The 27,987-nt window shown below is 35.3% G+C and overlaps 1 long non-coding RNA gene across 1 annotated transcript; it reads left to right on the forward strand.

The window, feature by feature from the left end:
- Positions 1-2,996: 2,996 nt before the first annotated feature.
- On the forward strand, positions 2,997-7,035 carry LOC141634420 (uncharacterized). Its single transcript, XR_012539141.1, has 5 exons — positions 2,997-3,330; positions 3,442-3,554; positions 3,651-3,779; positions 6,552-6,717; positions 6,808-7,035. It is a non-coding gene; the product is annotated as an uncharacterized LOC141634420 (long non-coding RNA).
- Positions 7,036-27,987: the final 20,952 nt, after the last annotated feature.

Below are 27,987 nucleotides of genomic sequence, written 5' to 3' on the forward strand. Positions count from 1 at the left end.
CGCTTGTCAAATTCCTTTGATAAAAGCGCCTTAGTGAAAGGATCTGCATCGTTTCTTTCCCTTACACTTGATTAATTTCAACATCTCCATGTTCGAACATTTCTCTCATCAGGTGAAATTTCCGAAGAACATGTTTAGATCGTTGGTGGTCCCCTTAGCTTTTTAGCCTGTACAATAACTCCTTATTGACACACAATAGAGGAATACCTTCCTCCACTGAAGGAATAACACCAAGCTCAATTTAGAACATTCTTATCCAAACGACTTCCTTAGCAGCATCACATACGGCTAAGTACTTTACTTCGGTTACTGAGTCAGCTACTTTAGCTTTTATGGAACTCTTCCAACTCACTGCTCACCATTTAAGGTGAAAGCATAACTAGAGGTAGACTTGCTATCATCCTTATCCAATGCGAAACTTGCATTAGTACAGCTAAACACTTTTAGCTTACAATCTCCAAAAATGAGGAATTGGTCCTTAGTCCTTCTCAAGTACTCAAGAATGGTTTTTACCACTTTCCAATATCCGTCATCCGGATTGCCTGATGCCTACTCGCTACTCCTAGCGGGTAAGACACATCAAGCCTTGTACAACTTGACTGCTCAGTGTACAAATTTGGGAGAGCTATAGCAGCTTCCTGAATCTATCTCCATAGATTCTTATTCCAAGAATATAAGCCGCTTCTCCCATAACCTTTATGGAGAACTGTTTAGATAGCCAAATCTTTGTCTCTTGCATGGCTAGCTGTGAGATCCCTGAAAAAATCTCCTTTTTGAAAATATGGTAAATAGTATGGAGTCGCCAGTAGGTTTTATAAAAAACATACAAAAATAAGTTAACGGAAAAGGCCCCTTTTGATCCCTAGAATGGAGACTGATCCGTCTCTCCGACCTGAACCAAAGATTGCGGATTCGGTTGGTAAAGGTACGATCAGGGAAGGTGTTAGGCACCCGGATCGCCCATCAAACTGACGGCCTCTACTATTTATTTGTAATATTATATATTTGACGAAAATAAGACAGAAAAAAGAAAGTTAGTAACAAACATTATACAATTATTTACAAAAACAAATTAATAGTTAGTTAAGACAATAAAATAAAGAAAATAAAAGATAAAATAAAAGAATTAAATAAAAAGAAAGAGTAAAGAAAAACTTATTTGATGTCGGTACCCTCAGGCCTATGTGGATGTTGACTATTAATGAATTTCGACTTTGTCGTTAATTATTGGCTCTTATGCGCTTATATGAAAACTGGGATGATTTATTTGTGGTTATGATTTTGAATTGAAACTGGGATAGAATATTTGAGACGGTTTATCTGAGTAGAATTTATGGGATCTGGGGTCTGGTATTGTGCCTCACGGCTTTTTGTATTTCTGTTGTGCTCTCTCTATAATTGTCCGTCCCTCCTCCCTATGTATTGCGGGCAGTTTTTATAGTGATGCGGAACTATTGTCTACACAGATTTGGATATTGGAATTTGTTATTGCTTCTACTACCTTTGTTGCACACAACTTCAATTTCTCTTGTCGTACACTAATGGGATAAGAATCAAAATCCTCATCATTTATCTTGACAACCTATTTTGTGTTTTTATTCTTAGTATCTTCCGTGTACGTACAAAGCCATTAAGTGGGCTTTAGTTTATGCAATATTGGTAATAAGGTGGATTGCCTTATGACTTGGGCCTATTAATAAAAAGAAAAGGTAACTAGTTGTTGGATTGAGTTACAGAATGGAAAGAATGGAATATCTTAATCTTACTAACATGGGTATTGGGCTTTTTAAGTAATTTTCGGGAAATAAGCGTAAAGAGCCTTTAATTATAACATTGACAATTTTCATTTAGTCATTTAAATTTGAGCCTCATCATCGGGTACCCGTAAGGCTAGGTAGACATTTTGAGGTGTCTACAGAAGCCTCCACTTTGACCGAGTCTGAGTAAGACGAAGGTCATAGTAGTCCGGTCGGGACAGATAAAGGATAAGAAACATACCTGGGCCTCTTATTTTACCTGTCTGACGTAGCTGGATCTGGATATAGAGGATCATAAAACTTTGTTTTATGACTGGACTGGAAGCTGGCATGACAAAACTTTGTTTCGCCGGTCTGGAATCTGTATCTGGTATAGCTAAACTTTGTTTAGCTTAAAGGTGAGATCGTGAAATCTGATTTCCCGAACTCGGTTGCGTATCAGGGCCCGCCGACCAAGGGATGTTTCTTAGTTTTGCAGGTGAACAAAACGTGAAATTGTTTAGCTTCGCAGTGAACGAAGCTGGACTGGTTAGTTTCGCAGGTGAACGAAACTGGATTGCTTTGCAGGTGAACAAAGCTGGATTATTCCGCAGGTGAACGGAATGAGATTGCTTAGCTTCGCAGGTGAACGAAACCGGATTTGCTTAACTTCGCAGGTGAACGAAGCTGGATTAGAACACAAAATTTGATTTTATGAACTAGGACGCGTGTCAGTGCCCGCCGACCAAGGTATTTCAAAAAATTTATTTTGAAAAAAGGATGGATAAGATCGTAAAATTTTATTTTACAAACTTAGATGCGTGTTAGAGCCCGCCGACCGATAGATTTGAAAATTGCAAAATTTTATTTCGCAAAAAGGGCAAGTTCATAAAATTTTATTTTAAGAACTTAAAATGCATGTTAGGGCCTGCCGACCAAATGGTTTGAAAATTGCAAAATTTTATTTCGCAAAAAGACAAGTTCAGAAAATTTGATTTTAAGAACTCAGATGCATGTTAGGGCCTGCCGACCAAAGGATTTCAAAATTTTATTTCGAAATAGATAGATTTGAAAATCGTAAAAATTTATTTCACGAAATGGGCTGGTTGATTGCGAAATTTTATTTCGCAAAAAAACAAAAAAAAGAGAGGTGTAATATTTTATTTTACAAGAACGGGTTTAAAACCGAGGAAACGCACACTTAAACACGGTGAGAAACAACCGGATAACTTAGTTGTCCCGTAAGTGAAGTGGATAAGTCCCTTTAAGTTATCATTGTTATTGAAGCCGTCGTATGTTTTTGACAAAGGGGAAGTGAAAATCCATTTTGCATCCTTCACGATCATTCTACCAACAAGCTAATTGATGTTTAACTTATCGTCACTAGCTAAGTTGTGATCCAAGCTTTCATTTGTTTCTGAATCGCTTTTCTTCAATCGTCATAAATCCCAAAGCAATTATTACTTTGCACCTGAAATCAGCCCCAAATCAATTGTTAATTTGCTCCTACCGATCGGGAACAAGATGATGGTCTTCAAACGGAGTTTGCATGCTGGAATGCCAGATCAAGTTTTCCTCCGTATTATGACTTCAGGTTTTTTTTTTCTCTTTTTAATGGCATCGCGTTCCTCCATCGAAGCTCCAATCAATCGTCACTTTGTGAATGAATTGATTTTAATTTCTTGCATTTGTTGCTGCCCATCAGAGAAAAACGCCGATCAATTTGACTATCCTTATATGGGATGAGATCAGCGGTTTTGTGCCGCCATTTGAGCCCCCAATTGGCGATCGGATGTCTAATGAAGGAGCCCCGTCGAAGTAAGTGCTTCCTCTTATTTTGTTGATTGATTTTGATTTTGAAGTTATGTTCTTAAAATGATTGCTGAAATGTACTATCCTGATTTGGGACAGCAGCTGTGCCATCGTAGCCATCGTCTGAACAATAGATTGGCGACGAGTTGACTGATAAAGGAGCACTGTCGAACCTCTTGGCTGTGATTTTGATCGGATTTCCATTCTTGCTTTCAAGCTCCAAATCAGATCGTAAGTATCCTGTCTCTTTATTGACTGACTTCAAATTCATGCTTTTTTTTCGTTCCGTATTTTCACTGGTCAAGTCGTATGCTTGATGATTGAACTGATAATTTTACTGGTCTCGCGAATCAAGTCGTGTGCCTGACTCAATTGATGGCGCAATTGTGACATTAATGCCAAGCTTGACTGATAATATGATTGAACTGAAATTATGCTTTTTTTTCCTCCTAAATCAAGTGGTGTGCTTGAGTGTTTACAATACAACTACCTCAACAATATGATCATGATTTTGATGATGATGATGATGATGCATGATAACATATGATGCTGACGATGTATATACTACTGACGATTTTAACGTGCTTGAGACAACAAGTACCACACTAGCCAACTGACGATGCATTATATCTAAAATAGACTATAGAAACGTGATACATCCATTACTAGTCCTGTTAAATTTTTTTTTCTAAAAAAAAACGTGTTATTGAGCATGATCCGGGACAGGGATGGAGTATTCTAGTTCTAGCTGCTTAGGTGTTGTGCCTATTGAACCGTCATTGCTTTGTAAGTCCTTATAACTTTTTTTTGGTCAGGGCAGTCGTCTAAATGTAGTCAAACATATGCGCTTAGTGTTTTCATATGCCCCTGGTCTGACTCTTCACTGTTTTGTGGTAGCCCCTGTTCAGGTATTTTCTTTTTCCCTTTTTTTTTCCTTCGACTTGGTGTGGGTCGTGATTGTCCCCATGTTACATCAGGTATTTTTCCGTGTCAGTCACGCAACAGTCACTTAGCTAGCACACCTGTTTTCTTCTCCTTTTTTTCTTTTTTTTCTCTTCCGACCTAGTATGGGTCATGATTGTGCCAAATTTTTTTCTTATTATTTATTTTTTGGATTTTGAGATTCATTTTATAAAATGAGTTTTGCCCTCTTTACATTAACAAGCTCGGCTAATTACCTAAAACTAATACTATAGAAATAAAATACTTTTGTGACCGTATAAGTGTAGTGTACATCCACCGAATTCTTAGATGCTAAACGAGGGTGATAGATGGAATGGAGTGGAAGGGTCTATGGTGTTAGAAGACACTGGAGATCTGTGTGCCTCTCTCACTCACCTAAATGAATGAAAGGATCGTCCCAAAAGGTATGGAGACAATGTAACTGTGGAATTGACTCGTCTGAGAAATGAAAAAGTGACTACTCTGCAATTTGATTGCAAATTTGACTGGAATTGTTTTTTTTTTTTCTGGAACTTTTTTTTTGTCTCTTTTTTTCTTTTTTGACTGGAACTTTTTTTTTTGTCTTTTGAATTTTTTCTCTTTTTGACTGGAACTTTTTTTTTGTCTTTTGAATTTTTTCTCTTTTTGACTCGAACTTTTTTTTGTCTTTGAATTTTTGAGATTTTTGACATTGGAGTTGATTGTGAATTTGACTGGAATTTTTGTTTACTTATGAATTTTTTGAGTCTTTTGACACTGGAGTTGTATCTATTTGAGATCATAACTTTTCTCTTTGAATATTTGAGAGTCTTGAAACTGGATATGGATATGTTTGAGCTTGCATAGGTACTTAGACTCACATCGTAAGTTCATTATAAGGGACTTGTGGTCACCTATCTTGTTTTAATAGCACGGAGTGTGCGCTCCCGTATTTCATTTGGTGAGTTTGGGCACAAGTGTATGAGTTTGTGCTCATCCGAGATATGAGAAATTGGCAAATTTGGTAAAGAGATAGTTGTGCTCATTTAAACTAGTAGTCGCATGAAGTATAGAAAATTAACGAATCAAGTAGAAAGATGGAATCTCCAAACCTATAGGTCACCTAGTTAGAGACACGGCGATCAAGGAATTATCACACCACAGAGATGGAAAAGATGGACCAGTGCACGCCCTCGTTTAGGCTGACTCTAAGAGGTCGACTGATCTACACTAAAAAGATACGCCCTAAAGTATTTCAAGTCTATTCTACTATTTAAGGGTAAAAAGTAGAACAAGTTACTAATAAAAATGACATATGCTCGTTTTTTCCACTTATTTAATTTATGCAACTCAAAGAGGACTAGGATGGTCCTATCTTAATTAGACACTTATGTAATCTAGTGTTTTGTTTTTTTTTTTTAGGTAATGTCAGGAACACTTGAGATTATATGACTATAAGAGTGAATTTTCTCTCTATTGACATGTTTATTCTTACTCGTAGTTTATTTTATATAGATATGCAAGTGAGAAAGGACTTGGATGGTCCTAATTTAATCAAATTTTGATGGAAACTACATGTGAGTTGTGGTATTGTCTAGTCTTCCTGTACCCTTCTTTTGTTCCCAAGCTAGAGTGGCTATTAAAATTAGGGTCTCGTTTACTTCTCTCTATCCCAGATCATGACATCTTAGCTTTTAGAAAACGAATTTATTTCCTTTATAGGAGACAGGACTAGTATGGAGTACTATATTGAATGCTCATGAAAATCTTATTTGCCTAATACTGAACGAGGTCTGACTGTAAGTAACGAGCAAAGCTTTTATTTTTACCGTGTCATTGCTGTACCGAACTATTATATGCAAATGCTAAATGCTGAATGCGTGTCCACTGGCCTAGATCTGAGACATAAGGTAATGCATGCTCTACATGAGACTTTGCCTAAGAATGAAACTTACTATGTTTAATGCATATGTCTAACTACCTAGGATGCAGATTCTATCTAATGGACTATACATGCTAGTATTATATTTTTTTACGCAGAATCGATCGTGATGAACGTGATTTTTTTTTCTTTTTCTTTAGAGTGTAGGACCGACGAGACGGATTGACAAACTGACGAACCGTGAAACCGATTTGATCGACGCGCGACGCATCTTGAATAGGCTAAATGCAAACAGATTTTAATGGATTTTAGTGCTATATGAGCCTGAATGCAAGGACCTATTTTTTTTGTTACATGAATGCAAAGGTCGAGCTAAATTAGGTGCTGGTATTACTCTTGACGCGTGACTGATCAAGAACTAAACTAATATTTTTTGGTTTTTTTCTTTTTCTTTAGTGTGCGGGGACCGACGAACAGAATGACGGATAGAAAGACGGTGACACGTGAACTAGCTAAATGCAAAACCTATGTAATGTCCTATGATGGTATAGGTTAAGGCTAATTAATGTACAAGTTAGTATCTAGATGCAAATGCTTGTTTGAATGACACTGATGAAGTACCATTTTTTTGACGCAACAAACAGACAGAGTGAGTTATAAACTATACGACGCAATTATGACTCATGCAACGGCACGAAAGCTACAAGATTACAAACATGATCCTAATCAAAGGTTCTACGGGCTCTTATGGTTAGGTTTGTGGGTAGGAAATTGGGTACTCACAACATTAAAATACCCGAGGGTATCTTTCGCTTTTGTGCTCCCCCAGTCATATGGACCAGATGAGTTGCCAAAACGCGACGTCATGAGGTGGAAAATACGTGTAAGGCCTAGTCGGTCGAATAAACCTTCTAAGTATATAGCATACTTACCGAGGGTGAATTAGGGTAGCTTAAATGGCATAATATTGGCTTACGGAGAGCCTATACCCTTTTTTTTTGTCAGACTATAAAATAATACTTTGCACATTAAAAGATCTGGACAAACAATTGAGATAATTAAAAAAAACTAACAGGAGGAAATGGTGATAAGATCAACTGATAACAAGCATAGTACATAGTAAACACTACGTAGATTCTCTTAAACAGGTCATGCAAAATTTGATGAATTGTTATTAAAATCAAGACGATGATTGATTTTTACCTCAACTGCACCACATATAAGCCGCGCGTCTAAAATAACACATGCGCCAAAAACAGAGTTAGTCAAATATATAATATCACAATTAAATTTCAAGTCTTACCCTCTTATTAAGTCCCCAGCGGAGTCGCCACTATGAGATCCCTGAAAAAATCTCCTTTTTGAAAATATGGTAAATAATATGGAGTCGCCAGTAGGTTTTATAAAAAACATACAAAAATAAGTTAACGGAAAAGGCCCCTTTTGATCCCTAGAATGGGGACTGATCCGTCTCTCCGGCCTGAACCAAAGATTGCGGATTCGGGGGTAAAGGTACGATCAGGGAAGGTGTTAGGCACCCGGATCGCCCATCAAACTGACGGCCTCTACTATTTATTTGTAATATTATATATTTGACGAAAATAAGACAGAAAAAAGAAAGTTAGTAACAAACTTTATACAATTATTTACAAAAACAAATTAATAGTTAGTTAAGACAATAAAATAAAGAAAATAAAAGATAAAATAAAAGAATTAAATAAAAAGAAAGAGTAAAGAAAAACTTATTTGATGTCGGTACGCTCAGGCCTATGTGGATGTTGACTATTAATGAATTTCGACTTTGTCGTTAATTATTGGCTCTTATGCGCTTATATGAAAACTGGGATGATTCATTTGTGGTTATGATTTTGAATTGAAACTGGGATAGAATATTTGAGACGGTTTATCTGAGTAGAATTTATGGGATCTGGGGTCTGGTATTGTGCCTCACGGCTTTTTGTATTTCTGTTGTGCTCTCTCTATAATTGTCCGTCCCTCCTCCCTATGTATTGCGGGCAGTTTTTATAGTGATGCGGAACTATTGTCTACACAGATTTGGATATTGGAATTTGTTATTGCTTCTACTACCTTTGTTGCACACAACTTCAATTTCTCTTGTCGTACACTAATGGGATAAGAATCAAAATCCTCATCATTTATCTTGACAACCTATTTTGTGTTTTTATTCTCGTATCTTCTTGTACGTACAAAGCCATTAAGTGGGCTTTAGTTTATGCAATATTGGTAATAAGGTGGATTGCCTTATGACTTGGGCCTATTAATAAAAAGAAAAGGTAACTAATTGTTGGATTGAGTTACAGAATGGAAAGAATGGAATATCTTAATCTTACTAACATGGGTATTGGGCTTTTTAAGTAATTTTCGGGAAATAAGCGTAAAGAGCCTTTAATTATAACATTGACAATTTTCATTTAGTCATTTAAATTTGAGCCTCATCATCGGGTACCCGTAAGGCTAGGTAGACATTTTGAGGTGTCTACACTAGCACACCATTTCCTATCACCAATATGTCATCCACATATAGTACTAGGAAAATGACTGTACTCCCACTAGCCTTCTTTGAGAAATCTTAGTAGGAAAGAAAACAATCCAATAAGAACATAATCATACATCATCATGATATGGACTTCCTCATAATGATATATAAGAATTTTAAAACATGCCTGAGCCCCCTGGTTGTTAGGTCGTTTCTCATCATAATTAAAATTTATCTGATTTTATCTTATAAAATCATTTCAGGCTCTACACTACATAGTCCCCTGGTTGTCAGGTCGTTCCTATTAGTGTAGTTGAGTTTATCCACTCTAGTGACAGAAAATTAATAAATGTCATACCCTCTGGGTTGTCCAGACTAAAAGTACAAGATTAGTTAACTTTTCTTCATCCCTGTATCACATACAATAGACAATATTATTATATCCCCGAACTACAAGCCCCCTGGTTGTCAGGTCGCTTCTTGTAAACGAAAATAAAATAATTTTATTTCCTACCTGAGTGGCAACCTTTGACAAAATATCTCATATTCTATCAATTAAAAACTCAATAATCTTTAAGATGGCCAAGTTTTAATGTCATTCAAACAATCTGAATAACACGAGTGCTTATATAATATATTAGCACTAACAATTATATCCAATATAACTGTCTTACACAATTATCGCATAACCGTAGTACTTCATGTTTTATGTGTCATTTAAACAATTTAATAACACACTTGGCTATATCTAATATAACCCAACTGATAAGAGTATAAGACTGACCCTTATATCCCATACAAGAGTCGGCTCCTATCACCATATACTTTGCATGCTAAATAGCAACCATAAGCATTAAAACAGCTTACACACTCATATGTTACTCAAACATTATAATGACATTATATTACCAATAAATGTTCAAAATGCAATGCTTGAAACAATGATTAGCACTAAAGTGGAAATGCCTTTTATATCCACATATTAGACCAAAGCTAATTACGCATGCATGTAATAGTTTTGTTACTCAACGAATTGCGAGAACTATTCTCGCGAGACCCGAATTTACAAAAAGTAAATGCAAAATTGGCTCTGATGCCAATTGAAGGGACCGCGGTACATCACATGTAGCAGCGGAAGACAGAAACGCGGTCCTCCTGAGACCTATTGCATTTAAAAACTTGTAAAATTGAGTAAAGGGACACATACTTTATGTGTAGACAATAAATTGGTCTAACCCCGAAAATACGGAGTCTCTAGTGTATCCACACCGGTAGATAGACTAACGTTCTCAACCCTTGAGACGACCTCGGAATAATAGAGAAACACTTTCTCTTTTATAAGTATGTATTGAGACCATGAGAGTAAGACTCGATCAAAACTTGTTGCCATTCTATATAGAAAATAGTACGCAAGTTTGCTATTTATAGGCAACAAAACGTGTTCTCCAATGCTTACTTTAGGCCCTAGCTAACCAGAGTTATCTTTTAGCTATGCCATGCAATCACCTCATTGGTTTACTTACCAACTAAGATAACTCAAAGAAAACACGTAGCATGGTGGGATGATTCACAAAATGAATCACCATCCTTATCACAAAAGGCACGTGGCCATATGTGATTAGTTTCGATCCGTTCTCATACAATTATCTTTCCGATATTAACTATATTTCCGTGTTAGCGGACAATATAAAAATATGTCGTCGAGATTATTTAATTAATTATCTCATAATAAATTAAATAACCGTAAACGTTAAATATCGACCGTAAGTGTGTGACCACATAGGTTCATCGCTAAACCGGTAATAATTAATCTCATTAACTATTAATCGAGGTTGGCGTCTAACAACACTCCCCAACGGCCGGATAGCGTGAATACCAATATTCACTGTACTCGAACCTGGTAAAGGATATTGTATTTATTTCCCTCCGCCGTTCCAACTCCAGATCATCCTAGGGTATGGTTTATTTGTCAAACCCCACTAGACGACCATTATGTTACATGTCTATCATTATTGGTCGGGAATGACTTTAAGAAACTCCTTTCTTAAATCATTCGTCTACCCTGGCCAAGGTTTTTATATGACCAATAAGATTAATGACAACATAGAGTTCAAACTCATTACCTTGAGCTGACGGATTCCATCTTGACTCACCACTAATTGCATAGGTACTCAATTATACCCAATGACCATTCAACTAGCATTTTTACACACTAGGTGTCCGGTATCTAAGTATAATAAGTAGTCTATTAACTACAATGATGATCTCGGGTCAAAGGATAAAATATACAATTACTCCTTAAGAGAATTTCCACATTGATGTGGTGCATAGGTAATAATAACCATTTGGGAAATCTCACCTTGTTGATCACGTTCAATAATCATATCTCCATATGCATTATCTATATTATAACTTAATGAATGAGATCCATTAATACTCATCCTATGAGTAACGTTATCAATATATTGGTCTATCCGGATTATCATAGTCCCGTTCTGAAGATCCAACGACCAAGAACACTTTTAGACTAAACTTTATAATACTCGACTCTCATTATCATAATCTCCATTATGATGTCAAATATACCAGTTTCATCAAGGACTTATCATCGTATTAATACCTTAATAAGATAATAAGAAAAAGCCATCTAATTATTAATTTCCATTAATAATTACACTGTATGAAGTTCGTTCAAAAACGTTTCATAACGATTGCTCTGGGGCATAGTTCCAACAGAAATAGAATCATCTTATCAATCATGGATGGAGTGACATGAATGATGACTCCAGAATGCAAAGGGCTTAATCTGAGATAAGATATGTCTCCGTATGAAATGTTTTGATTTTTGTAATTAGTATATTAAGTTTTACATTACTGTTATTGCTAATTTTTGCATTTCTACCTGTTTTCATTTCTGTGCTCGTGGTTGTGATCTTCTACTGTGACAGTACACATGAGCTCATAATGTTTTCAATTCATTCTCTTTGTACAAGCACCAAGCTTGAGCTGAGATTTTACGGAGCCGATATTTTAAAATCTTCACAATCTTAATCAATTTGAACAAGATTTTGAGCCAGTGCAGTACTGCAGACCTGCAGTGCATTTGGCAATTATGCAGCATTTAATAAATAAAAGAACAAAAGTAGTGCATCAATCGCATTGTGAGGTCAACTTGGTTGAATTGCAAATTTGCAATGCTTCAAAGGTCTTATTGCTAGGACAACAATAATGTCAAGTGTAGCTCTTTAAAGTACACGTTTTCTCCCTTTGCCTTCCTCTTTGTTTTCAATTACTGCTACTAAGGTTAAGGGCTCGAGGATTTGCCGAAAGTGTCATCGACCTGATCACATCAACCAAAAGATAATCAGTAATGTGGAATTGATAGAGGTGGCCTAGGTTGAAGAGGGTTCATTAGTCGGTAGATAAATGTTGCTCGATATTGTTCCTGAATGCAGTAATATATAAGCGGGTGTTTGACCAAGTTTAAAAAGTGTTTCTGTAACCGTAAAAAGAGAAATTTGGCCAAACACTATATTTTAGGGGATTGTAAAACTACTTTTAAAAAGTCAAAACGTACAAAAAAAAGCCCCTAGAAACAGAAGCACTAAATTGTTGCTTCTGCTTCTGTTTCCATGATTCCACAAATATTTTTGAGTGCCAAAACCAAATTTTTTTACCGCCATTAATATCTAACAAACCCCTTTCTTATACCCTTATATTTCATTGCTATCGAACTCAGTTTTTCTCTCCTTTCAAATCTGTTGATCTGCTCCTTTAATTATTTTTCTCTATAATACCAGGTAATCATCTACTACTTTAATTATTTTTGGTTAATCCATATTGTTAATTATTCAATAATCATAATCTTCTCTGATTTATCATGTTACTTAGGTTCTACTAATGTCAAGCATTCTGCGATTATTAATTTTAATTTTTCGGTGATAAAATTAATTAAAATCATCAAAGGGATGTTGAATAATTAGGGTAATGTATTTTGCTTTTGATTTTGATCTAGTAGTATTTGATTAAGTTGAAGATCAATTATAAAGAAGGGATTAACAATTTACTTTATCCTTTTGTTTGAGGATATTAATGTTTGTGAATTAATTTACAAATACATGATAAGTTGAATTGGTAAATTAGAAAATTAGTGAATATTGTGATATATTTTGGCTAAGACCTAATAGTCTATATCAATGGTGAAGATGACTGTGTTGCGTTTCTGGTCGAGGAGATGGAGGCCGTTGTCGGGATTCTCTATGTCTAAGGGTGTGTCGTACCGAAACCCAATCACCCATCAATTTGCAGTTTATAATTTCACCTTATTATTGCGTCGAACTCTTTACTCTATGTCTAAGGGTGTGTCGTATTGTGTTAAACTCTTTCTAAACTGATTGAACCATTGAGACGGCAAGTAGAAATAATGAATGAATTGTATACTCTGTATAGGTATGGTCTTTGTTAGGGCTGTTTCAAGTCTTCAAGAGCCTTTCTTTAATTTACTAGATTGCTTTTTCCTGTTAATTATAATCTTTTGGACCTTGGTTTGGGTCAAGCTGCCAAGCTACTTCAACTGCTACTTCAACTGCTACTGCATAATTTACTCTCTTTTTCTTCATCTTCATCTTATCGTTTTTTTTTTCTTTAAAATTTATTACTTTCATTCAATTTCTATTCAAGATTGAATTTGAATTAAGTTTCTTTATCAAACTGATTCATATTTTGTCATTTATTGTTCATTTTACTACGTTTAATTTGAATTGATGTTGAGTAAGTTAGGAACTTGCGCTGAAATGTTTGTTTAATTTGTTCTATTGAATTACTGCAATAAATTTGAATTAAGTTTCTTCAGCAAACTGATTCTTGTTTCGTCACCTAATTGTTCATTTTTACGCAGTTAAATTTACTAATTAGGATAAACTTGAATTGATGTTGATGAATTTAGGTATGAGAGATTCCAAAGAATTTGCGCTTGAGCACAAGACTCACTATCACATACTAATATTAGACACTACTTTGCTTAAGTGTTACTCTGTGTAATTCGTGTATTTTGATTTTTTTTCCTTACTTTTTACACTATTTATGCTACTGATGCGTGCCTTTTAGATGCGTCTATTTACATGTTTGGCACGCATTTCTATGAGCTTGTTTGTTTATTTCATTCTTTTTCCTCCCGTATTTGCTACTTTGGTGTATTTCATGTCCTTTGCAGGATCGAACCTCATTTATGCATTAACAAGCCAAATTCGCTAAGTAATGGAGAAGGAAGAAGTTTAGAAAAACTTAGACGAGTTTTGGAAAGCGAGAATGAAGTTTTATACGCATTGTCTAATGACAAGTACTCTTGTCTAATGACATTCCATAGCTTGTCTAACGAAACCCTTCCTCTGTCTATCGACCTCTCTTCAATGTCTATCGACTTTGGGGGAATTTAAGTCGACACAGTGAAACAATTTGGAGAACTTTCTTTATTGCCTATCGAATATGTGTAGCATGTCTATCGACCTAAGCTCCATGTCGATCGACAATAGCCTTCTGTTGGAATATGTGTCCTCCGACAATAATACGATCACAACTGTTGATCATAATGATCACATGTTTAAGTCTCATTTTAAAGAATACAATTGGGAAGTAATATTTTACTGTCAACTGGTCCACACATATCGGTAATGATTGGCTGACTAGAGTTTGACATTACTATCGTGAGACGGTGGTGACCAGTTGATCCCCTTAGGTCATATCTAAAGGGTAACACTCTTAATTGATCATTTAATTGATCGTATGACGATACGGGTCAATTAAATTACTTAAAATTGACGGCTGATTTTGGAAGTAATATTTACGTGTCTCATTGTAATTTGATTAAATAAGATACGGTCTAAGTAATCGAATTGTTTTATTACTTGGATGAAATTATTGTTTAAAGAAACAATTGCATTTGAATGAATAATTTATTGTAAATACAAGATGTTGTGATTTATAATTGGTAAAATATTTTGCTACAAGTAATTGTGAATTACTAAGTCGATTTTGTATATGACGTATTTTTATTAATGCGTTGATTTTTAATATGTTAAAAATACATAACAATTTTATGTGACATATGACATGTGACATATGACAAATTGACAAAGATAAAATGGAGTCCATTTTATCCATGTAAACCGAAATAATGGGAGGATTAGGAAAATATTAGGTTAATTATGTTAGTGGTAAGCATAATGATTTACCTAAAAACTAGCCATGAAAACCTAGTGGTCATTGTGAAGAACACTTTGTTCATGCATTGGCCCTCTTCCCTTCTCCATTCCACCCGGTTTTTGAGAGGAGAGAACCATGGGTTTTTCTCCTCATTTTACCTAATATTCACTACCTAAAACATTTTAGATTATTCATTAATTATTCATCTTAAATTAGAGTTTTAGAAAGATAAAATTCTTCCTTCTCTTCCTTCTCTCTAAACCGAAATAATAGAGAGTCCAATAATATTTTTGGGTCAATTTTAATACAAAATTAGTATTATTCTAGTAATAATAATAATATCAATTTTATTAAGTTGTTATCTTGGGTATAATACTTTTGGGAGGGATTCTCTTCTTGAATCCTTGTTCATCCACTAAGGAAAGCTCAAGAATAAGAGAGTAGGAGAACTCTCTTGTGCCCATATAAACCGAAATATCAATGTGAGATGATGATTTCTTCTTTATTTATTTTGTAGTTTGCATGCATAAGATCACCTTTTAATTTTATGACTAAATTAAAATTATAACATATATGAATATGTTGAGTATAGAGATCTAGATTTCTAACAAGTGGTATCAGAGCCTTGGTTGTTTGCATGCAAATCGGTTATAGTTTTTCCGAGTTATACGATTAACATATAAAACTTGTAAATTTGTGTTATTATGATATATCACGAAATAAATTATGCATGTTAAAGTTTCTGATCCTAAAATGTATTTAGGATATTTTGGTTAATTTATGGATTTTTATTGTTCATCTTATATAATAATGGCATTAAAAATGTGATTTTATGATTAAAATGTCATTTTCGCACTAAAATTAGCTAAACTTTGAATTTTCTAGTGGTTTTTGGATATGTTTTCACATATATTATTTTGAGATGACCTGTAAATTTTCATAATTTTTGGAGTTCTTATGCTCGAAATATGGATTTTTCATGTTTAAAATCGGATTTAGAAGAAAAAAAGGTTAATATGAGATAAATTTCGAATCTGGTCATAAAACTTTAATATATTGTTACATGCAATTTTACAAGATATGTGTAAAATAATAGGCCATATTGAAGTCTTCATGCATGATTTATGAATTTTTGATGAAAAATAGCATAAATAGTGACTTAATTAGTGAATAATTGCTAAAACATACTCTATGACTAAGGAAAAACGTCACATGTTTCATTTTATTATCTTTTTCAGATCTAAAATTGAAAAGTTGATGAATATAATTTTTCTCATGTTTTTATGATTTTTATTGATAAATCCAATAAACCGCAACATAGTTTTTCTGATAATTTTACGAAATTTTAACCTAAGTTTTTGAATATTTTGAGTGTCATGGTATTTTTCCAGAATGTTCATAAGTTTAAATTTCAAATTTCAAATTTATTTGGTTTTTTTTTTGTGATTTATTTGAAGTTTATAGCATTTTTATTATAATTTTAGGTCCATTAATGAACAATTTTAGAAATATGAGTTAATTATGGTCAAATAGTTAGTGGAGACTAATTTTGAGTCCTAAGAGGTTAGGGTAATTAACTTATGCATAAATATGAATTTATGTATTTTATTGTGATTTTAAAAGGTTGAATCACGCAAATCCGTAAAAACCGTTAAATATACGATATTGGATACTTAAAGGCGATTTAGCATAAAATTGGGCATGTTCATACATATTATAATGCTGTATTTTATTTATGATTGTCATAATTTTATTTTATGTAATTTTTGAATTATGTAATTTTACTTAGTATGGGCTAAGTTTTTAATTGATATTACCCGAAATGTATGGGAATATCGATTCGGTTGTAATTTATTGTGATCTCGTATCACCATTTTGTAATTTAATAGATTTATTTTATTTTAATTACAAATGTATAATACGAAATTATGTAATTTGTTATGTAATTTATTTATTCCGGATTTCCTTCAAGACGGTGTCATTCAAGAAGGCGATACATAAAGACGGTGTTCCCTCGAGATGCGTGCCATAACCGAAGTTCAAGGGACCAATGGAGTTGGTTTCCGAATTTGTAATAGTTAATTAGATTTTCTATTTTTAGGAAGGCCATACTAGGATGTTTTTTATGCTTTGCATTTTATTTATATGTAGCATGCATCGCTAAATCGCCATAACTAAAACATGCATCATCTTTTAATCGATATTATCGACCGTGTCAATTAGAATTATCGTAGTTCACCGCTTTAGTTCACTTAAAACGTGATAGATAATAAATTGACATGACCTCTCTCTAAAACAATCAATTGAGACTAGCCTTACCAAATAGTAGAAACCATGAAAACCTATTTCGCGAGAGAGTGCACTCGGCCCTACCGGGGTACAAAACTTGTTACGTTGGGGAAGTGGGTGATAAATGTCTATCCACCGAATTCATGTTGATAAGGGATGAATCGGCCCTACCGTGCCCAAGTTGATGTGGATTTGGATCATGGGCACATTTATTCGAAATTTGGATTGAGCTCAACGGAAGTATTCGTGACCGTAGCCGCATGTGTTCCGGGCTATAGATAAACATTAGAGTAATTTTATCGACCAAGAGTTCTAAAAGTAGAATCGATTAAGCGTTAATCCACCGAGTTATATTGATAAGGGATGAATCGGCCCTACCGTGCCTAAGTCGATATGAATTTGGGTCTTGGAATCATTTATCTAAGTTGGGTAGAGGTCACTAGATAAATGTAATAAAACTTGTTTAAACTTTTTTACGAGTATTATTATTATTAAAACGACATATGTTTTATTCCTTCTATTTTGTTTTGTAGACCGCTCTTATTTCTCATAACAAATGGCAAATCCAAACACCAGCGCCACGCTTCTCACTAATACTTCATGGCTCCGATCCTTTATGGATCGATGTAAACTTGAAAAGAATGGGTCAAATTTCTCCGATTGGAATGCCCAACTCAAACTAGCCGCCCAAGGTGACGACAAGCTTCGTTACCTTACCGAGGCCTCTCCACCCGAACCTAATACTAGGTCGACCACCGCCACAAGGGAAGCATATGAGGCTTACCATAAGGAGTCCGCCGCAATGAAAAACGTGTTGATCTTTGCGATGGAGGCGGATCTCCAAAGGAGAGCCTTTAAGATGGGCACCGCTAATGAGATTTACTCCAAGCTTGTGACAATGTTTTCACAAACTCCGCGGATCGTCCAATATGAGGCGGCCGCGGCATTCTTTGATCTCAACTTCAAAGAGGGCCAAAAGGTTAACCCTCATGTGCTCAAATTAATGGAGCTAGTCGAGACCTTGAAAATTCAAAAGGTTGAAATCCCCAAAGAACTCATTGTAGATAGGATTCTACACTCCTTATCCAAAGTCAAGGCATATGTTCAATTCCGGGTGAATTTTAACATGCAAGACAAGGACGTGTCTCTTGAAGAGTTGCACAAGTTACTTGTGGAAGCCGAAAAGGACATGGGGTTAAATGTGAACCCACCAAAATATGTGCTTAACATAAGCACCAAAAGCAAGGGGAAGTTCAAAAGAATGGGAAGAAGGGTAAGAAGCAAGCTCCCACTTTCACCAAAGCTAAGACTTATGAAGCTAGAACCTCCAAGATCAAGAAGGGTCCTCTTGATAAATGCCATTATTGTAATGGTGTTGGACAATGGAAAAGAAATTGTTCCAAATACCTTGGTGATATTAAGGCTGGAAAGATCACTCCAGTAGGTAAATGACTATCCTTTCTTTTATATTTCTAATTCAACTATGGCATTGTGATACAAAGTTGTGATAATGTATCCCCTTTTTTATTGTAAATAGGGTCTCCACCAAGCAAGGACAAGGGAAAAGAAAAGCAAGCTTGAGAAACCATCGAGAAGCTAGGAATAGCTTCCATGAAGCTTCGCTTTTTATTGTCTTATTTTAATTATGTTTTGGATTTTAGAACCTTTTGATTTCCGTGTTTGACATGGAAATGTATTTTGGATAATTGGTTGTATTTTGGATAATGGTGGCTTGGTTTGCAACCCAAGTCACCCGTTTTATCATTTTTATCCTTGTTCTAAAATTCGTCTATACATGCTTGCTCATAGAAACATATGATTATTCACTTAAAGTGATCTAATTAACAACTATAATGATGGGATTCATTATATAACCACAAGCTAAAGACTTGTGTATGATTATTTACAAAGTTATATTGAGTTAATGAACTCTCTTAAAGGAAAGTTAATCACCAAGTACACTTACAAAATCTAAAACAATTTGTCAACCTATGAGATAGTCCTCCTTATACTTCAAAAATCATTATTTGTGTCTCATATACTATCTTTGAATCTCTAGTGTATTTATTCTAAAGATAGAGTGGGAGAAAAATGAGGACACAACACCAAGATAAATCTATGTACTTGTGTAGATGAGATCTACGCAAGGGAGAATGATTTGAATAAAGGTATATCTATTTATATAGTATGCCCAATAGATGAGATCTATGGTCTCGAATAGATCTACATGACAAAAGAGACCAAGTGAAGTAATCAAGAGAATGTTTTCTCAAGATAACTACACGAGGAGACCAAAAGAAAGTTTTGGAAGAAAATGACTAATGTAAAGTCTTAACAAGAGTTTTGACTAGTTTATGATAAATTTTGACCAATAGTTTCAACATGGATATTTACTTAAGAGCCTAAATGAATCAAAGTTACATCCTAGAAAATAAATGAGATTTATGACTAGAGGTTGCAAGGATTGATATACCGATATCCTTAATAGCTAAGTTAAGTATTAACCACGCAAATATCATTACTTAACCTCATTATGAAAATGAAATGGTTAAACCTCCTTCCAAAAAGGGTATTTTGAAGGACATGTATTAGATATTATTTATATTTAAACAATGACATTGCTACGCATCATTATGATATGAATGAGTTAGAGATTAAAATCTCTTTCCATAAGGTTAAGATGAGACCACTTCAAAATAAGTATTTTGAAAGGATATGATGGGAACATATATGGTTTTATCTCAAATAACTTAAACAAAGCAATATATATTTCAATTCTTGAAATGTCTCAATTGAGGAGTCAATTGCGAATTATGTGGAATTAAGTGGGAGTTGGAAGTTATCATGTGTAGACATGGAATTTAGTGGGAGCAATCATCTTGTAAAATTTATAACTCATCACTCATTGAAGAATCACGAGCTAATACCTTCCTTCACAAAGGAGTATTTGAGTTTTCAATTCTGGATGAAAATGGACTATGATGAATCCAATCACATCATGAGATGTTGGATAAGTATAGAGACATACACATCGAATCAACAAGTAACGTAGGTTATTCATGTAAATGAAAATGGAAAGGCCATTAGAAGTCATGGTCGTTCCTTGAACCTAAGAATAGTTGATGACATGATTAAAGGTTACTAATATTTCCGCCATTAGAATAATCATGCACATGTCCAAAATATATCATATGCATAAGAGCATGATGGATCGTTGGCAAGCCATACATGAAACGTCATGAATTCTCGAGGAGAATTTGATGAGCGATTTCAGTGTTTGACAAGAAGACTCTGTTGTGTGTCAAGAGGTTGCACATATTGCAGTTCGAACACATGTAAGGATTTATGAAAATCCTAAGCTCTTAAGCTAAAAGGAGAAATAGGAAGTTTGGAAAGATACTTAGTTGAATAAGAAGTTACTCAAAACTAGTTTTTCCTATAATTCTAGGACTTGTGAGAAGTGCTAGGCTAATCATCTTGACAATTGTTGCAAGATTCTACAAAACATATACCTAGTGCATTGTGTGTGGGTAGAGTACTTGATCAGTACAACTTATATCATTCACCACAAATTCGTTTGTTATGTGATAATCGACAAGGAAGTTCTCTCAAGATAAAGAACCAAAACCGAGGTTGGGAACCTAGATGTGTACTTGGTAAGGTTCATGCTATGAGAAGATAACATGAACGTAAAAGAAAATGCGATTATAAGAAGTTTGAACTCATGGACATGTGGTATGTTAAACTTCTATTGCAATCAAACAAGTGTTTACACACTTACGATATGCATCACAAGGTTGTAATATGGTATTGACTACCGGAATGTGATGTCGACATTTGTCGTTTGAGTTATTATTAACTCACCTTATACTTTGTTACATCCAAACGGGTTGTAGAGACAATTGAACCCCGTTAAAGTGAACACGGATTAGCATTGTGATTGCCCATAGTTACTTACATGAGGTGACGTCTCGAAGTGACTAGAGTGTGAGGCGATTGATAGCAAGTTCAAGTGCCATAGAGTCATATGAGAATGACTAGTCGATCACATAGGGTTTTGTTAGGAACATTTTGTCGGGCCTTATGACCGCTTATAGAGTTCTGGCAAATTTATATAGCCTGGTCGTGGCGAGAGCTACTATAGTATTCGAATGAGTCGATTCTTTTGACTAAAGACTATTCGCCTAAGATGGCACAGTTTCAGATTAACTTTGATTTGTGTTACTACGACCTTTGTAAATGGGGTCAAATGGGCATATTTTGGGTTATGATGGCTGTGGCTAGTCGAAGGGATGAGTGCGATAGAAATTGTCCACCCCTAGTCAGGGTTATAACAACATCTAAGGGCCACTCGAGGAGTAATGAACTGGAAATGCGTGGCCACGCTCGGAATGTATCCATGGTGGATAACTCCGGTCAATCAGTTGTTCTCCAGATCGAGGAAACCACTCTCGATATGATCACTTGCAAGTACGACCTGAAAGACACCTTGCATTGAGTGGGAGATAGTAATATGACAAGAGAATTGGTGACGCACACTTGTCGAGGACAAGTAGGAGATTATTGGAATATGTGTCCTCCGACAATAATGCGATCACAACTGTTGATCATAATGATCACATGTTTAAGTCTCATTTTAAAGAATACAATTGGGATGTAATATTTTACTGTCAACTGGTCCACACATATCGGTAATGATTGGCTGACTAGAGTTTGACATTACTGTCGTGAGACGGTGGTGACCAGTTGATCCCCTTAGGTCATATCTAAAGGGTAACACTCTTAATTGATCATTTAATTGATCTTATGACGATACGGGTCAATTAAATTACTTAAAATTGACGGCCGATTTTAGAAGTAATATTTACGTGTCTCATTGTAATTTGATTAAATAAGATACGGTCTAAGTAATCGAATTGTTTTATTACTTGGATGAAATTATTGTTTAAAGAAACAATTGCATTTGAATGAATAATTTATTGTGAATACAAGATGTTGTGATTTATAATTGGTAAAATATTTTGGTACAAGTAATTGTGAATTACTAAGTCGATTTTTGTATATGACGTATTTTTATTAATGCGTTGATTTTTAATATGTTAAAAATATATAACAATTTTATGTGACATATGACTTGTGACATATGACAAATTGACAAAGATAAAATGGAGTCCATTTTATCCATGTAAACCGAAATAATGGGTGGATTAGGAAAATATTAGGTTAATTATGTTAGTGGTAAGCATAATGATTTACCTAAAAACTAGCCATGCAAACCTAGTGGTCATTGTGAAGAACACTTTGTTCATGCATTGGCCCTCTTCCCTTCCCCATTCCACCCTGTTTTTGAGAGGAGAAAACCATGGGTTTTTCTCCTCATTTTACCTAATATTCACTACCTAAAACATTTTAGATTATTCATTCATTATTCATCTAAAATTAGAGTTTTAGAAGGATAAAATTCTTCCTTCTCTTCCTTATCTCTAAACCGAAATAATAGAGAGTCCAATAATATTTTTGGGTCAATTTTAATACAAAATTAGTATTATTTTAGTAATAATAATATTAATTTTATTAAGTTGATATCTTGGGTATAATACTTTTGGGAGGGATTCTCTTCTTGAATCCTTGTTCATCCACTAAGGAAAGCTCAAGAACAAGAGAGTAGGAGAACTCTCTTATGCCCATATAAACCGAAATATCAATGTGAGATGATGATTTCTTCTTTATTTATTTTGTAGTTTGCATGCATAAGATCACCTTTTAATTTTATGACTAAATTAAAATTATAACATATATGAATATGTTGAGTATAGAGATCTAGATTTCTAACACCTTCTTGAACGACAAAGCAACTCAATTTGGAAGGTGAAGAGTTAGGAACGATAAACACCTAAGAGGGGGAGGGGGTGAATTAGGTGTACCTTTTTAAAACTTTGTTCTTAACTTAGTTAATTGATAATTTAAGTAAAGAACCTTGAAGTACAAGACTTGAGAAACTTAATAGAATGTAAGTTCACAAGATGGTACAACCGTTTTATGTCACAGTATAGCTGACTGTGACACAGAACTTGACTAGATATAAGCGAGAAATAGCAAAGTGAAAGAACGTAAAAGTAGTAAATGAACAAACAAACAACATTTTAAAAAATTAGTTTAGCCTCTACTCCGAGGCCTACGTCTAACCGTTATTTTATTGATTGTTTAGAAATTTACTCAAACTTACTAAACCCCTTACAATGAAAATAACTCGCCAACCTACTCCGGTTGCACTCAAACTTGAAGCTACTCCGCTTCAAGAGTTTATGGGTTCTATCTCAAGGTGTTACAGAATCTTTGAATCTCAAGAGTTCAGTTGATGAACATGGAGATCACAATTAAGACTTAACACGAGAATCATGGAACGAACTCATTATGTCACAGTACAGCGAATTAATACGTGGAGGTTTAAAGCTTTTAAAAAAAACAAATGAAGACCTTAAAATCAGAAAAACGTTTTGCAAATACTTGAAGAACAAAGCTTTAAATGCACAAATTATTTGCAAAGTTTTACAATAAATGCTTTGAAAAGTCTTGAGAAATAAATGATGCTAAGGCATGCTATTTATAGTAGACGAAGTGGTCTTGAGGTGAATACTTCAAGATTAATTAATCGCACAATAAAATAACTAGCCTTATTTGATTGTAAGTATTAGGTATTGCGTGTGAGTACAACAACCAGGTTCCTTTGCTTCTTATTTAAGTTTTAAGACTTCAACACATTGACAAGTGACAACTTACCACAAATGGAAGAATGCTTTAGTACTTGATCGACTAAATCAACTTTCCATTTATGTCAAAAGTAGAGGCACAACTTTAGAGCAGTCAACATGTGATTTTTTCAGATTTGTTTTTAAGCTGGGGTCATTCAAATGTAAAATCTTTGAAAGTATGAAATTTGTAAAGATTTTGACACTTAAATATTTCGTATAAAACCTTCCTCCTTACGGTAGTATCAGAAACCACAGTATTGCGTACTGTTGCATGGTTTTGCCATAACTAGACTTGAATGAGAATGTTACACTTACTCTTACAATTTTCGACTAAGGCTAGGATAATATCATTGTCTTGACTTCTTGATTATCTTGATCATCTTGAGCCATCATTGAGAGTCCATTTGATTGCTTCAATCACTAAGCATTTTAAACTAAAAGCAAACAATCAAATAACAAAGGGACTTGGCATCATCAACTAAATGTGTTCTAACAAATTCCCCCTTTGATGATGACAAGTCCAAACATGTGTGATTTTCCCCCTTAGCCCATGGTTAGTCGGTCTTTGGTCATTTCAGCACATATATAATTTATAATCAAGATCAAGGTATTCGAAGGGTGCAACATGCTTGGCTAAAGTAGAACATCTAATCATGGTAACTAAGACATAAACAAGGTGAACGTTAGCCTAAGAGTTAAGATATCACACATAAGCATACTCAAACCATTTCCCCCTCTTAACATCATCAAGGAGGGAGCATCAACATGTTCAAGGATAGCTAAATAGCTCAAAACACACGCAAATATTGGTCACGCATAATATAAAAAATAACATCCAAAAGTGCATAAGAGTTTTAAAGTCAAAGAGCCAAAGTAGGATAGTGGATAAAAGGGTTAGGTAGGCATAAGCTTAAGCCGTGGATTTTGGCTTTTTATCATCAAGACGTTCAAATAGATCCTCGTTCATGATACGAAGATCAGCCACCTCATCTCGTAGCTTTGCATTTTCCTTGATCAAATGATTAACGAGCCCAACAAGTTGATCCAATTTTGCAAGAACCACCCCCTGTTCAACAGTAGACCCGACAGTTGCATCACACTTTCCCTGATTTTTCCTCATCAGTTTCCCATTGCGAATCTCCATGCTCATTCGGGAAAGGAGGCCCGGAGTCAACTCATCACATAGCTTCTGAACAGCGGGGCTCCCTTTCAGCACTAAACCTTCCTTTTCAAAGATTAAAGAAAGCCACATCCCATAAGGAACCACTATCTTCTTATCATAGTTCCCGTGATGAAATTCTGCATCTATCTCATTAATGCGATGAAACATGAGAGGAGGAAGGTTAATGGGAATGTGTTTGACAATATGGTGGATGAGAAGCTTGTCGAGGAGAGGACATCTCCCTCGACTGTTGTTGCTAGGGACAAGGTTCCTAAAGACCAGATTGAAGATAAACCGGATTGGGGCACGGAGCTCAAGGGCATAGATATTTGTAGGGCCATGTTCATCATGAGGTCTAAGGACTTTCATAACCTCGGTAGATGTGACTTCCTCAACCTCACCCCAGTCACGTTTTGGGAAGGTGGTTAACCCAACATCACGAATCTCCAAATGGGCAGCAAGTTGTTCGGTTGTAAGGACAAAGGGTTTTTTATTGATGTAGGCCGAGAGGGTACCTGATGCAACATTAACCTTGACAGTAGCATAGAATTGAATAATCTCGGACAAGTAAATAGAGCTATACTTGTCCAACAGATTTACCCAACCCTGAGCTTCCATGGCCTCTTTGAAATACTTAAAAGCAGGGGAAGAGTCATACCAAGATTTCTTGTAACGCCTGCCACTATGAAAGCAACAGTTCAGAATACCTTGACACAACTTCAATGTTTCTTCAGGAAGATCAATGGAGTTAAGATGATTCAGGACATCATTTTTGAATTGATCGGTATGTGGTGCAACAATCAGGTCCATGCAGGTGTAGAGAGGAACCTTCTTCTCAATAATCTCATCCTCATTGATTCCATCCAAACTCGGCAAATCCCGATGATACCGAGGTCGTTTGAGTGTCTTGGTCCTTGAACCAGATCCCTTTCTTCTTTGAGTGACTTTGGGTTTTGGTGGGGATGCTTCCGGTGTTGCATCGTCGTCATCACCAAAGATTTCGACCATATTCCTCTTAGATCATGTCCGAGAGGACGACTTTGAGAAAAGTGGGTCAAACTCATCATCAACTTCCTTCTGAACATCACAATCATCAACATTGATTACCTCTTCAACAGTGGATGCCTTTGTTGCATCAGTCTCAGCCGACACATCTTCCTCCATTCTCTCATTCTCCAAGTCTATCAAGATTTCATCAACACCATCATCCTTCTTTTCCTCATCTAATTTTTCTTCACTCTTTTATTTTTCCTTTTTCTGACTTATTTCACTCTCCTTTTCTGATATTTCTTCATTCTCTTTTTCTTCTTTTTCTTTTTCCACACCTATTTCTCCCTCTTTTTCTGATTTTTCTCCACTCTCTTTTTCTTTTTGTATTTCCTTCTTATTTTCAACATCTTTCATTTTCTTTTCACCAATTTCATCGTCACCATCACCTTCTTCCTGTTTGTCTCCATCAGATTCCCCCTCCTTTTCTTTTGAGGTGCCATCTTTTTCTTTTGATTTTCCACTTTCTTTGACTTGTATGTTGGTGGCTTCTTCCTCATCAGACTCAACATCTACTTCAGGATCCAAATGAAGTGAGATGGGAGGTCTCCTTCCACGACCGCCTCTGCCACGCCCACCACCTCGTTTTGCAGTTGTTTTCTTTCATGTCACAGTGGGCTTGACAGTAACAGAGGTGGTGTCTTTGGTAGTTTCAGTGGTAGTAGGAATCATTTTTCAGTACTTGCAGCGGTTTTGGGGACCATTTTTTGCTTTGAAATGAACTTTGGATTTAAGGTATTTCTGTGATTTATGAGTTCCTTGGACAATCTAGGTTTTGGAGGCATATTTGAATATAAAGGGGTTGATTTTGACAGTTTTTTTTAAAATGAAGGGAAGTTGAAAAGGATTTCTATTGTTTAGTGGGTAAAAGGGGATTTTTGTGGATTTGTATAAAAGGTAATGATGTGTAAGGTGGGGTTAAAGAGAGGGTTTAATGTGGTCATGTGAGGGGCACGATTAATGAGGGTTAGGTGGAGTGTTTAATTTTAGTTGATGGGACATAAAGTGGATGTGGCTCAATGCAAAAGAAAAACAACTCAAGTGCAACTAAGGAATCTTGATTATAATGCTCGGTTTATATTTGCATGCACATGATGTTTATTTTGCTAATTAACACATTAATTCCAACCTCTAATCAATCATTGGAGAAAATAATTCAATTTAGCTACATGTTACCTAATAAACCAATTTCCAACCGAAGTCTTACGAATTGTTCTCTTTGCAATGGTTGTATGGGTAAAAATACCCTCTCATTTTCATCATGACGTGGCAACTCGCAATTGGATAAAATAAAGGCACACAGATCAATAACGAGGCAGGAGGCTGCTAGACGCAAGGAAGAACAAGGGGAGATGAACCTGGACATTCAAGTGAAGCAAAGGCCACGTTTGAATTAAATAACAAACAGCCAACAGGAACGTTGAAATGGTCAGCAGGAACATTGAGGTGATCAGCAACAGCTTTGACAAAGTCAGCAACCACTTCCTATTTCGTAGGGAGTGGAGCATATGGTTGAGCATATGTAGGGAGAACGTGCAATCACTCCAATAAAGGCTATAAAAGAGCAACAAACATCAGATTCAAGGGCACCCCTCATTCACTCCACTCGAAGAAATATCATTCACCAACTGTTAACAATTAATAATTAACATACTTAGAAACATATACACCATTCGTGTCATTTGTAC

This window comes from Silene latifolia, chromosome Y (genome assembly GCF_048544455.1).
Source record: "Silene latifolia isolate original U9 population chromosome Y, ASM4854445v1, whole genome shotgun sequence".
NCBI lineage: Eukaryota > Viridiplantae > Streptophyta > Magnoliopsida > Caryophyllales > Caryophyllaceae > Silene > Silene latifolia.